The sequence below is a fragment of the Perca fluviatilis genome, chromosome 3 (assembly GCF_010015445.1).
Source record: "Perca fluviatilis chromosome 3, GENO_Pfluv_1.0, whole genome shotgun sequence".
Lineage (NCBI taxonomy): Eukaryota > Metazoa > Chordata > Actinopteri > Perciformes > Percidae > Perca > Perca fluviatilis.
Window position 1 is genome coordinate 20279760 of NC_053114.1, and position 13509 is coordinate 20293268.

General features: G+C 37.4%; 1 long non-coding RNA gene across 1 annotated transcript in view; it reads right to left on the reverse strand.

Annotated features, from left to right (window-relative positions):
- Positions 1-1282: 1282 nt before the first annotated feature.
- The window catches only part of LOC120556571, a 34295-nt gene continuing 22068 nt past the window's right edge, over positions 1283-13509 (reverse strand). The window contains exon 3 of the long non-coding RNA XR_005638867.1: positions 1283-2847. This is a non-coding gene — a long non-coding RNA (uncharacterized LOC120556571). The remainder of the gene's footprint in view (positions 2848-13509) is intronic.

A 13509-nucleotide genomic window follows, 5' to 3' on the forward strand; every position in this document is an offset into this window, starting at 1 on the left:
GAGTATGCTCATTCCAAAACATGTAGACCAGCTTCTGTTTCTGCAAAAGAATGTACAGATTCCAGCCAGTGGTGAACTATGAACTGGTCTCTCTCTCTCTCTCTCTCTCTCTCTCTCTCTCTCACACTCACTCACACTCACACTCACACTCACACTCACACACACACACACACCTAAATATGTATCCATTATGTGATTCTGACACTTCACAAAAGTTCTGTTGAATGGACTGTAGTTGCCACAGTTCTAAAAAGAAAGGGCCTAATATTAAGTTCAATGTGCCCAGTCAACCTGGTAGCTGAAGTACTCCTTAAACCACATTTAGCAGTATTTTTTGTTTGATCCGAGTACAGTACTTTAAAGCTAAATGTAAAAGCTCTTTTTACTTAACAGTTTTATACTTGAATTAAATGTATTTGAAAGCTGGCCAAAGCGTGGCACTTTTGCAGTGTTTAGTTGCAAAAGTTTTTAATTTTGTATGAAGACATAAAGTAATATCAAACTACATTTAATTTGTTGTTTCTTTTCTTTTAAATTGTAAATTGCAATCACATGGGAAAAGTAACTACATTTACATACTGTGAATCGTTTTTTTGAATCGAGAATCGTTTTTTTGAATCGAAAAACGATATTGAATCGAATCGTGGCATTTTCTGAATTGTACACCCCTATTATATATCCTATACAATATATACAGTATGTTCCTTATCAGTTTGACAACATAGTAGTAGTGGTAGAAGTAATATCCATAAATTGAAGTCCAGCACACCTGAGAGGTATGTATGCCACAATATAACCGTTGGTGTTAAAGAAAGAAGCTGTGCAGTATTTCTTCCCTTAACACATATATTTTCTTTTTTCATTGCCCTGACAGCTGACTGGATTAGAGGTTGGCCACTTCACTGCTTTTACCTAATAACCACCTTCAACATCTATTGTAACTCCTCAACTATTGGAAAAGCTGTATTGATCCTGAAAGAGAATTGCTGCCACAAAATGGCATTCTGTCAGTGTTAACTAATAGTGTGCAGGCATGTGAAGAAATCGTTGACCCTGAGACCTCCAACAATGTTGTTCACATGTAGTTTTTATGCTGTTGTGTCCAGTCACATTTTCTTGAAGCAGTTGAAGATATTCCAAACTCATCCATCTGCTCAAACTGTAACAAGCCATCTGTGCTTCTCTGGAATTAATTAAATATGACAACTTTATTAAGTTTTAAGAATTTTTTCAATTATTTATTTTTTAAAATAGTTGGATACATACATCGATACATAAAAAAACCTATATTAAAGAATTAGTTGTAAAATAATATTCACAGATCTACAAGTTATCATGAAATAAAGTAACCATGTGCCAAATTTAACATCAACATACAGTATTAAAAATGAAGATTTATACTGACAAATAATTTAATGAAATAACTAAATAAAAACGCTCAATATCATGTCAAATACAAGTATTAAATACATCATTATCCCCCAAGTATATATGAATGGAGGAATTGTTTACATCTAAAATTATCTTTAAAGATGTTACATCAAAACACAACAGTGAATATAAAGAGAGAGAGGGACCATCTACACTGATCATAAATGTGTGCATAGTTTGCTTATACAAATAGTATTATTATGGTACTGTAGGAATACGGCCTCACTTTGTGGCAAACTGAGGTGGCCTTTATCATATAATGAATATCCATTCAAGAAGATTAAGTAAAAACACACAATGCTATACTAATAATGGAACTCATGCAAAACTAATGCTTTTAAATGAAAATGTATGCTTGCATGAATGGTCATATATTAGGATTTGAGTTAGGTTATTAGATTAGGATTATGGCGGGATTTAATTCTCATGTCAGTGTACAGGAAAACAATGACAAGAAATAGTTTTGAACTAGTCTGGTAATGGCATTTTCTGCTTAAATAATATGACATATTTCCCCCCTCTCCTTAAAACCAGAAATAAGACAGCATATATATAAAGATGTAAGCATTCTGTGAAAGAAAGCTCTTTCACTCAGACATTAACAGGAAAAAAATATGCAACCGAAAGTGTGACATAAATATGCACAAAGTTACTGATATGTTTGATATCGGGGAATTAAGAATAGAAGAAAATTAATTAGTGACATTGAGAGATTCCTCTTGCGTCCCAGCACATTGTTTTGGTTTGATTCAAGCTAAGAGAACACGGTCTTTACACAACGACTTCATTAACAAGTAAAGCCATTCATAGATAAGAATACACTTTCAGTGAGAATTCCACACTACATGCTGAGCAGTTGTAGTATTCAGCAAATGTAATGTAATGTAGAAAATGAGAAAAAATTCCTGATAAGCAAGCCAATAAATCAGAGTTGTCATTTCTCAGCATCCAAAGAGACATGGGTGGAAAATAACATAACAGAAATCTGCAGCAAAACAAAGCCTTTCGACAACGGCAACTGTGAGATTCTAGTTTTTGTCGACGAGTTAACATTTCACTGATACATTATATCTTTTTTGTAAGTTCTTTGCAATGCTAAATGATAAAACTATTTTCAGTGATAAGCTTTGCATTAACATTATGTTTCCTGACTAGTTTACCTATTATTATACTGAAACAATTCCTATAGTTTATTTAGTCTTTATTTCCCAACTGAAAACATCAGTCTCATACATTCTCATTAGGGATCCCTTGCAGCAAGTCATGATATGCATTTCCAGTGTCTCCCTGCTTGCCAGTAAAAGGTACAGCCCAGTGGCACTCAGGGGACTGATGATTGGAGTGATGGCATTGCCACTGAGAAAAGGATCCCTAAAAGGTATTTTCAGGGGAATGTGCTGTGGATAGCAGAATGGCCTCCATTTCCCCAGGGATATAAAAAAGAAGAGAAAAAGGGAGACATTTCAGAGCTAGCCAATGATGGTGTTTGCCGTCAAGGAGCTTTCCAAGAAATAACTGAAAGTAAACAGTTAGTCAACAGTAGGAGTACTTAAGAAATGAAATACAGCAATGTTTAGCCTCAAAAGCTGTCTGAGTGCAGGTTTTCGTCTTTTAAGTCATGATTAAATTAGAATTTGTAGTCAAGGGCATGATCAGCTTTGACAATTTGTTTCCCTCGTTTTTCTTTTCCAAAAGTGAAAATGGTGAATACAAAAATACTTTGAAAACTTGTTTTGATTTAGACATAAATCTTGCGGTTGAGAAATAAAAACAAAGTTGATAGACTAGAGGTCGACCGATTCATCGGTTTTGCCGATTAATCAGCAACGATAGATGATTGGTGGAACTATCGTTATCGGCAAAAATCCATACCGATACCGTTTTTTTTGGTTGCGTTCGTTGCTGGAGCGGCTGAGAAGCGCGCAGTCATTCATTACACAGTACGCGAGAGCTGAGAAGGGTCTGCTGGCATCATGCATTACAATAGCGGTCTCTAGAGGCGAAATAAAAACTATCACTGATGCCTCGTGTTGTTTATTTTCGACACGTGTTACTGCGCGCTGCACAGAGAGCACATGCTGTGCGGAGAAGGCTGACATCACATGCGTGTTTAAAGCATCGACAGCAAAAAGGTATGTATACAGTACATTTTGTCATATCATTATAAAGTTATTAATTTGTTGAATAGATGCTGCATTAGTAGAGAAAGAACAGCACAACATTATTTTTGTTTGCTTTCGAGGCTGAGATGACGCTAAACATTAGTATTAGGCTAACTTACCTCAAGCAGTTAAAACACTGACAAAAATAAAAGCAAGTCTGACCCAAATGGATCGTCCACGATCCCAAACAGCACCTCTGATTCATATTTAGATAATTTAATAACCGTTAAACGTAGAGACTTACTGATTGCTGCAGCTAAAAGCTAACAAATTAGCCGTCACGGGGGTATCTTTGGTGTCTTTCTAGCCTTTACAGGTGATTTTCTATCCAGCCTGGAACTTGTGCCTTTTTTCGGGGTTGTTGAGCATTAAATCCAAACCGTTACATCCAAGATTTATCCACTTGATGTCCATAATTCATCAACTTTTCGGTCATTTCTGCCGCTAACTCCGTGCTACCGACAAGGGAATCTCCCATGATGCCTTTGTTTATGTTTTCAACCAATGGGAAGGCAGGTCCGTCACACATTACGCCTTATATGGGCATCCAAGCGAGAACAGAGAGTATATAGTGGGAAAGATAGATCCCTCCAGGTCAGAGATTGTCTGTTACCGTTCTAAACCGTTCTACAGAGAAGAATGGCGTCACTGTTTTGAGATTTGGCATACATTTGGGCCTTTTTTGAAGAAATGTAAATAGTTTGTCCTTTATATGAATTATAATGCTCATTATGTTTATTTTTGCACTGGATGACTCGAAATATGTAGGATAACTGTTTTAGACAACACACATGCTTGTGTAGCATTGCTGTGGGTGTATCAATTCTAAATACTATCGGTCGATTAATCGTTATCGGCAAATACGGCCCAACCTTGCTATCGGTAAAATCCACTATCGGTCGACCTCTATGATAGACTGCTGACAAGACCTCATTGTGCAGCTGTAAAATGTGATTATTAGATGCAGCAACTGACTGTAGCTGCCTGTATGGTACCAAAGGTTCTCAGAGATTTTGTTTATTTCTTCATTCGATAGTCAGCTGAAGAACCAAAAAGGAGAAAGCAACAGCATCGCTTTAAATTACAGGTCGCTAAATTGTAACTTATTGCAAATTAAACTAACTGTATTTGTGATGTTATTATTCATTGTAACAGAAATATTCATGCACCAATACATATATATATACCAGAGGCAAGTATGTTTTACAGATTACTCATTAAGTAATCTATAGTAATTCTTCATTAGGAATTAGATATCATAGTTACACAGGACAGTAAGATCCATCACCAACAGACTGTCAACACAATGTAGATTTTGAGATTATCTGTTGCTAGTTAATTTAGCCAGCTCTTTTGTTAGATTAAACCCAGTTAGCTCTCTGATAGGAGCTTGCACGTTTAAGCCTGCATCTTACAAAACACCTGATAATATCCATAATATTAATTTTTTATGTAAAAACACAATTCTTCTCTTGAACATATAAGGGTCAGTTTTCTTTCCTGATATGGCCAAACCAGTGTGCCTATATCAATATAGGGATAAAAAATATATGTGTTTAAAGTCATCAAAATGAAACTTGAGTAAAACTAAAAGAGCAATATATTAAGAGATTATTGGAATTTAAAATGTCTTAGTTTGGCGAGCCACTGTGGCAGGTAGCAATTAATGTAGCTTTAAAGTAGTTCATAAACTGTAAGAGGCTTGTAATCTAGAGGAACACAAAAAAGTTTGGTTATTAAGGAAATTAATAACTTAAATAACTAAACTTTCCAGAAATTCAGCTGAGTCATTGTTAACAAAACAAAAACAAAGATATTGTTAAAAACAAAACACAGCAAAGTCCCACCACAACTACCCTGAACCTCAACTCCGCCTGGCCTTGGCCTACTCAAAACTAATGCATTCTAAAAACTGAAAAAAGGCATTCAAGCCTACAGCGGTGTAGTCCAGTGGAGCAGGTCGCAACGACATACTGTATTCATATCATATCTGAGTGGAAACCTTTTCACCCACACAACATAACAGTAGGCCACACTTGCATGTGAAATCTATGCAAATGCACTGCTCACTCAGAATATGTAATTAATGGAGAGCAATTAAAATGTGACTATAAAATATGTGTAAGGCACTGCATGTTAATTCAGCGCTCTAGGAAAATAAAAGCTCTGAGATCAACGTTTTCTAAATATCCTGTATGAACTATTGCAACTTTTTCAGCGGAATTACTGATTCACACAACAATTAAAACTAATTGTTGCCCAGTTCTGAATCCTATCCACATTAAGAATGCATTTGTGAATGCACAAAACAATGCTAAAATGTAGAGTAGTAACACTGAAGTCAAATATGATGGACAAAAACATTTCTAATAAATGTAAAACAGTTTGTATGTAAATATGAATTTAATGTTGTGTTGGTGTTTTAGTGGAGGTGGGACACTGACATTTCTGGTGTGAAATCGTAGGAGGGAAGTGTTAATTCCCTCCACCTTTTAATGTTTACATCCATTAGACAACAGCTGATCAGTGGAATCCAGAGCATATCCTGCATGTCTAAGTGTGTGATTTCTGCCTTAAGTCATGACATAGTGACTATCCTCGGTCTGTCTTCCGTTTCTCTATGCTGCACTGCTGTCGTTTCTTTAGGTGACAGGCATTCAACTAAGAATGGTAATGACTAAGACGAGTCAATGACGAAATGCTGCCGCCATCATTAAACGCTGACTGTGGCAATATCAACATGCAATATGGTTGACAAGAAAAAGAAGAAAAAAAGAAAACTCTTTTCGTCACCTCTGTTTCTCTCTCTGTCTCTCCCTCTCTCCCTCTCTCCCTCTCTCTCTCTCTCTCTCTCTCTCTCTCTCTCTCTCTCTCAAACACACACCGCCGGCGCCGACTGTCCTTGTCAGTCCTCGGAGTATAGTCCTTGGTCGGGTTCGGGCGGTTAATTAAAGTGGACCAGAACGACTCAGAACTGCACTCTGGCACCTTCAATAAATAAGTAAATGAATCTGATTTTAAAGTTTCATACATCAGCGTTTCATTCTGCGGCAGTGCACCGCCGTGAGTCCATGAACGAGGCAAATGTCTCTGGTTAGTTCACATGTCTGTAATAACAGCAGGAGTTACGTGTTTGGCAGGACTAGATTAACTGAACTGTTCAATATAGGACATTTGACACAGGAATGAGACAAAATTACAAAAAAATAGCTGACAAAATTCAGAGAGAAAACATTTTGACTGCTAAAACTAATAAGCATTTTGTCTGAAGACAAAATTGACACTGCTCCGGCCCCAGTCGTGAAGGTCTGCGAAGTTTTGCAGGCCACCGGATGTCACTGTGCTTGCTGCATTTGAAGCCCGAAAGCTTGGAATCTTTTTTCGGCACAAATAGAAAGAAAGCCCCAAAGCTACATGAGGCTTCATCCGCCCATCACTAGTTTACTTCAAAATGTATTTCGTAAGGCAAATTAGTAGTATATGAATGCATTTTGCAGAACACAGGGTCGGTTTCAAGCTGTTAGCTAGTGATTATTGACTAGAATTCTCACGTCTCTCCTAAATATGAATTGAAAACTTTTGCCCTTGCTCTACGGTGTGTACCATTTAATAATGTAGCTATGTCAATAAAAATCTTGAGAAAAGATGATCTTCATGAAAATTGCGTGATCATAGTGAGGGTCCTGTAGATACACAGCTTGTTTTCAGCCAGTGGGAGGAGGCACACCTAAAGCCTCTGGTTATTAAACGATGGGCCGCCACAGTTTTTAGAAATATCACCTTGTGAAGTTCTACATCAGAGGAGTTGTGGACTGTTTTACGTCAGCGTATAGAGATCCTTTTACAGGTTTTGCCTTAGAGAAGAAGAGATTAATGAGAAGGCAGCACCATTTGATGCCTAATGTTTGTCCACTATAACAAGCTTTCTGACCTTCAAGAATAGAAGTGTACATGAGGGCCAAGAAGGAGGTCCTTTCCTTACATTTTCTCCTTCCTCCATCCAACCCGCATAAAATAATTCCGCAGATCGAATTTCATGCAGTATTTTGGCCTGAATTTTACCTGAGGACATCCTGTTTCCCATTAAATATCTATTGATTCTTTACCCACACCCTCATCAAACCACTTTTCAGCATATACAGTACACTTAGACACAGACACACACACACACACTTTAGTATCAACTAGAGACTTTTAGAGGCAGAATGTAAATTAGCAAATCCCTTAGGTAATTAAAAACCAAGCCCCTAACTTATTGCAAGAAGCCTTCCTGACTAACAAACACCTGTGCTGTATCAATTAGGAAGGCTTTATTTGTGTATAATATTAATGGAGTGGAACTCTGTTTAGTTAATTTAAAGATCATATACTCCATTTCCAGCTGTGCATGCACTGTAGTGATTCTGTTAACTGTAATGGTGGTATTCAGTTCAGAAGAGAATTTACATATTCATTTGACCTTCCAAATTTTAGGTTTGTTACAAAAAACACTTGCAAAGTGGAAACAGAGGATATTGTAAGTCAGATTAATGAAAGGTTCACGGTATCATAACCAATAGTAGCAAAAGCTAATACTGCTATCTTATTCTTATGTCCAAGACACAGATGATTACAGATAATTTTCAGTGATTCCGCCCACATCTGCTCCACTTCCTTATTAATCCTACTAGTTTGCCTTGTGCGTTATCTAAATATCAAGAGAGGGGGGGGGGGCACTGATGTGGGTGTAATTGCACTCCCACATCAGTGCATGCGGCTTATATTCATGGGCATCCTCAAGTGCAGAACTGAATCCACCGTGACTGTATTAGGTTCAAATGGGTTTGAACTAGAGATGCCCCGATCACGTTTTTAGCGTCTGAAACCAATTTCCCATTAGCAATTAGCAATATCTGCCAATAGAGGGCCGATGCCGATATTTTTGTGTTGTTTGTAGGGCTGTGTATTGGCAAGAATCTGGCGATGCGATACGTATCACGATACATAGATCACGATTCAATATATTGCAATATATTTTGATACTGTAAGGCGATATACTGTGATTTTTTTTTAAGTATAATTTTAGAAAAACTAATATTTAAAAAAAGACATGATGTGCATAAAAGAAGTTTACTTTAGGTTAACAATTCAGTACACAGAAAATCAAACCACCAGTTTGGGATTGTGGTTCACAGGTTCTTAGTGAGCAAATTTTTATATGCTAAAGTAGGCCAAAGTTTAGCCATAGATACATTGTCAGCTTCTAGCAAAAAGTTAGGCACTGCTAGGCACAGTTAGGCACTGTTAGGCAAGGACACTAGTGGTGCATCTCAGCATAGCCATCTAGCAGTAGTGGGTTTAAACACAACATAAACGTGAACCACTGTCTTACATGTATATTTTTGCACGTAAACAATGTTGTTTTTGAAAATCGATACAGTATTGCAAAATAAAATATTGCGATACTCGAGTGTATCGATTTTTTTCTTACACCCCTATTGTTTTGTTTACTTATAGCTGCTGATTAGGCTGTGTAAAGTATTGGCCAGTTTGCCTGTTTGTAGTGTACCAGGGGGATCTCCACCAGGCGGCAGTGTAACCGGAAATATAATGGTGTGTCACTCTTTAGTAAACCTATGAATTAGAATCACAAGTCAGTCTTGTTTTTTATACCCTTTTCCTACCACAAATTAGTGCATATATGCGAGTTTTTGAAGTGGAAAATCTGTTAATGGTTGACTCCTTTCCCATTTCAGGTAGACAAATATGCATTTGATTTTTTCATCTGGTGCGTCACATTTGAAGTCAAGAACGCACCAGAAAAACAGGTGTTGCTGATTTTTCCTGCTACAGCTTACAGTGCACAAAACTGCGAACTCTGCTGTACCGTTCTTATTATACATCCATGTGCTGTAGTCACTTGATATCTTCGCTACTAAACTTAAACTTTCCCCTGCAAGAAACAAAGTGGGATTCATAATAACTTGTCCGTTCCCGGATTTCAAAACAGACCATAATGGCAGTTCGTTTGGAATACGATCTCTTCTTTTCCGAAAAATATTTCACCGAAATGTGTTTCTGAAAACATTTAATGCGAGAAATAGGCTAAGCAGTTGCTGAATCCGTCTTCATTTCAGACCGACAACAGTCAGTTTAAAAGACTTTTTGCTTCTTAAAGTCCCCGCGACGCTACCAGAATACATTGCACAGCTGCTCCTATAGAAGTGAATGGGAAGCAGGGAAATGACAGTGGACACACCGGGACACACTCCCCATACCACAAACCTAGTATGAGAATATGGGATTAGTTTTGTGACTTTAATTCCAAGCAAAACTTCAAGTATCAAACAAAAAACACTAACTCAAGCAAAAAAATAAATATCATTAAGGTAAAACTTAAAACTTGCAAATAAAACATTTGTGTAGTTGTAAACTATTGGTCTTTTATTTGTTTGATATTATGTCCTTTTGTTTACAGTTCCCTCTGCTTCTTTCTCAATGATCAGTCTTTTGCTCTCTCCATCACGTTTGCAGTCATGCTCCCAGCTTTCTCGTTTGCGCTCCCTGAGTTTTTGCTTGCGATTCTGACACAAACATCTCGCGTGGGCGGGTCTTACAGGGGTGCGTCCCCATTGGCTAATGAGTGTTAAGGGGAAAGTTTGAGTGACAGCTCAGCCTCAGTGCAGGTAAACTAACGTTAGAGACTCAAAGTCTGGTCTGAAGGACACACAAGCCACTCCACAGGGGATTCCTACAAGATTAATAAAGTGTAAGTATTATTAATATATATATTATCTGTGATCTACGTTGCAGCATGGTTACTAGACATTTGTTGTTTTGTTGTATTAAGTTACTAGCTAGCTAGCTAGCTAGTAAAGCTTTTTTAAGTTAGTATTTAACGTTAGCTATACTGCAAACGTTATCTAAAACTTGTAGCCACCGGCTACCTTACTGAGCTAACCATGGGAATCATGTATTCTTTGTGAGGCCTTACTCAATCGAGCTGTATTAATTATCGTCTTCTCTCTGTAGAGACCTGCAGGACCTGAGCAGAGCTACGATGCTCTCCCATGTAACCTTAGGTTAGTAACGTAGCTATATTATGGTCTATTATGAAAAATTATTATCCAGCTAACTACTAATTGTTGTGTTTGCTATTGGCTTGATAATACACAATGCTAGGGTATTGGTTAAGTTGTACAATGTAGAAGCTGTGAATATTATATATATATATATATATATATATATATATATATATATATATATATATATATATATATATATATAGGGTTCGACACATACATTAGATAATGTTCCATCTGTACACACTGTTCTTTCTTTGCACTACCTTAAGATGGCAGATAACGGACGTATTTTTTAGCGCTGTAAATGTCAACAATATTTAGAATTAATGCATAGTGTTACTACTGTCCAAACTATGTACTTTAACTAACACACCAGGCCCTTGACAAATACTTTGCTTAGTGATCCTTATGGTTTGATGTGATGTGCATATGTGTCCTGGTGGCTGGCCATATCTTATTTTACACATGTAGTCAACGTGGAGGTAGGAATCTAGAAAGTGTGATCAATAATATTCCAGAAATAAGTGTTCCAGTAGTGTTCAGAAAGCTAGAAAAATGTTTCTAGAGTGCAGGCTTTATTACAATTATTTATTATTGAGCTAATTTCAAAACGTACTTCAAGGTACTTCAAGCTTTAAGAAGTCAAGGAAGTGAAGGACTACAGCCACATCCCAGCCCTTCAGAGATCTGTCCTGCAGAAAAGGCTGTAGTCCAGACTGGAGCGGTGGGCCATCAGTGAACTCAGGAGACCAGATGATCCCAGGCGTCCAGGAGTTGTGTGATATTCCTGCACCACCCTCAGAAGTGTTGTTGCAGACACAAGTCAGCAGAGAAATACAGCTTGCCTTAGGTGAAACTGAATATGTGAAATATATACATAACCCAATTACTCAGTATGTTTGTGTATTGTTGGTGATGAAAAACTGACCCTGACCTGTGATGTACTGCAAATAATGACTGACACTGAGTTCCAGCTTCTTCTACCACCGGAGCCCCAGCTAAATATGTTCAAATATCCATTATGTATGTGAAGTTTTATATTGGACTAAAAATAAAGCATTATAATAGTCTCAACCTTATTTCCTGTTTTATATAATGAACCAAACAGACAATGGTGAATGTAAAAAATTTAATATATTATGTGCATTTTAAAATATAATTACAGTAAGACAATGTAAACACAAATTAAATTACAGGACAGTATACTGTAGTAGGATATATTGACATACAATGGACTAAGAAACTACAAGTACACCAATGAAAACTTAAGAAAAAGGTTATTGTAAGTGTTAATTGAGTATCTGAGCAAAATATGATCAATACATACACTATTGGTCTATACCCTGGCTGTTTGAAGCCTTCGCACACAGCGTTTCCTCCACAGAGAGACCGAAGGCTCCTCTCCCTCTGCTGCTCCACGTCCTCCTGGTTGGTCTGCCTGCTGCCTGATGTGAGCTGTGATAGAAAATTATAACAAAGTTTCTTACACAAATCAAATGGTAACAAAGTTCTTACTGATAACTGAGGCTTCCAAGGTTGTGTGATTTACAATTAAAATAACTTGCTTTTAAGTAGCCATTAGCAAATGTGTAGGCTTTAAAAACACTATGAACATTTTCCTTATGCTGACCTGCTTGCAAATGCAACAGAATAGATGTAATTAGAGTTAGAATAGCCAGTCTTTAAATATAAAGATGAACCAGTTAAGCAGTGCTAACACTGCATTTGTACTGTACAGTATGTGTCGACCTCTAGATATAATACATTACATTCACAGCTTCTACATTGTACAACTTAACCAATACCCTAGCATTGTGTATTATCAGGCCAATAGCAACCACAACAATTAGTAGTTAGCTGGATAATAATTTTTCCTAATAGACCATAATATAGCTACGTTACTAACCTAAGGTTACCTGGGAGAGCATCGTAGCTCTGCTCGGGTCCTGGTCTCTACAGAGAGAAGACGATAATTAATACAGCTCCATTGAGTAAGGCCTCACGAAGAATACATGATTCCCATGGTTAGCTCAGTAAGGTAGCCGGTGGCTACAAGTTTTAGATAACGTTAGCAGTAGCCTATAGCTAATGTTAAATGCTAACTTAAAAAAGCTTTACTAGCTAGCTAGCTAGCTAGCTAGCTAGTCACTTAACACAACGAAACAACAAAAGTCTAGTAACCATGCTTGCAACGTAGATCACAGATAATATATATATTAATAATACTTACACTTTATTAATCTTGTAGGAATCCCCTGTGGAGTGGCTTGTGTGTCCTTCAGACCAGACTCTGAGTCTCTAACGTTAGTTTACCTGCACTGAGGCTGAGCTGTCACTCAAACTTTCCCCTTAACTCTCATTAGCCAATGGGGACGCACCCCTGTAAGACCCGCCCACGCGAGATGTTTGTGTCAGAATCGCAAGCAAAAACTCAGGAAGCGCGCAAGAAAGCTGGGAGCATGACTGCAAACGTGATGGAGAGAGCAAAAGACTGATCATTGAGAAAGAAGCAGAGGGAACTGTAAACAAAAGGACATAATATCAAACAAATAAAAGACCAATAGTTTACAACTACACAAATGTTTTGTTTGCAAGTTTTACCTTTGAGGTGACAATTTTTTTGCTTGAGTTAGTGTTTTTTGTTTGATACTTGAGAAGTTTTGTTTGGAATTAAAGTCACAAAACTAATCCCATATGAGAACCTCACACTCCAGTGTAAGCTGTTGTAAATATATACCGTATTGGTCCGAATATACGAGAGACTGAAGAGAGGGGAGCCCAGTGGCGTTAGAACAAAGCAGTGAATCAGCGAAATAAAACGTGTTTTCGCCGATTCATCACTAGAAGTGTAA